Here is a 280-nt window from a genome sequence, read left to right on the forward strand (position 1 = left end):
CCCCTAGGACTGCATGCCTAAGCACCACCGCTGTGTTGGCACAGTGTGTACTGACATGCCTTCCTGGTGAACATATGTTGGAGGGCCTGCGTGCACATATATTCCAGCTAGCTAGCTCTATCCTGCCAGTTTGCTACTCATTAGCAGCAGAGGGATTTACCTTTGGAGAAGATTTTTTTTTTTTTCCCTGTTTTTTTGCACCGGTCCTGGAAGCACTGCAATACCAGGTCAATGCATGGAGTGGATGGAGCACGCTCTGGTTCCACCACCCAATACCAAA

This window comes from Crocodylus porosus, unplaced genomic scaffold (genome assembly GCF_001723895.1).
Source record: "Crocodylus porosus isolate Cpor-Errol unplaced genomic scaffold, CroPor_comp1, whole genome shotgun sequence".
Taxonomy (NCBI): domain Eukaryota; kingdom Metazoa; phylum Chordata; order Crocodylia; family Crocodylidae; genus Crocodylus; species Crocodylus porosus.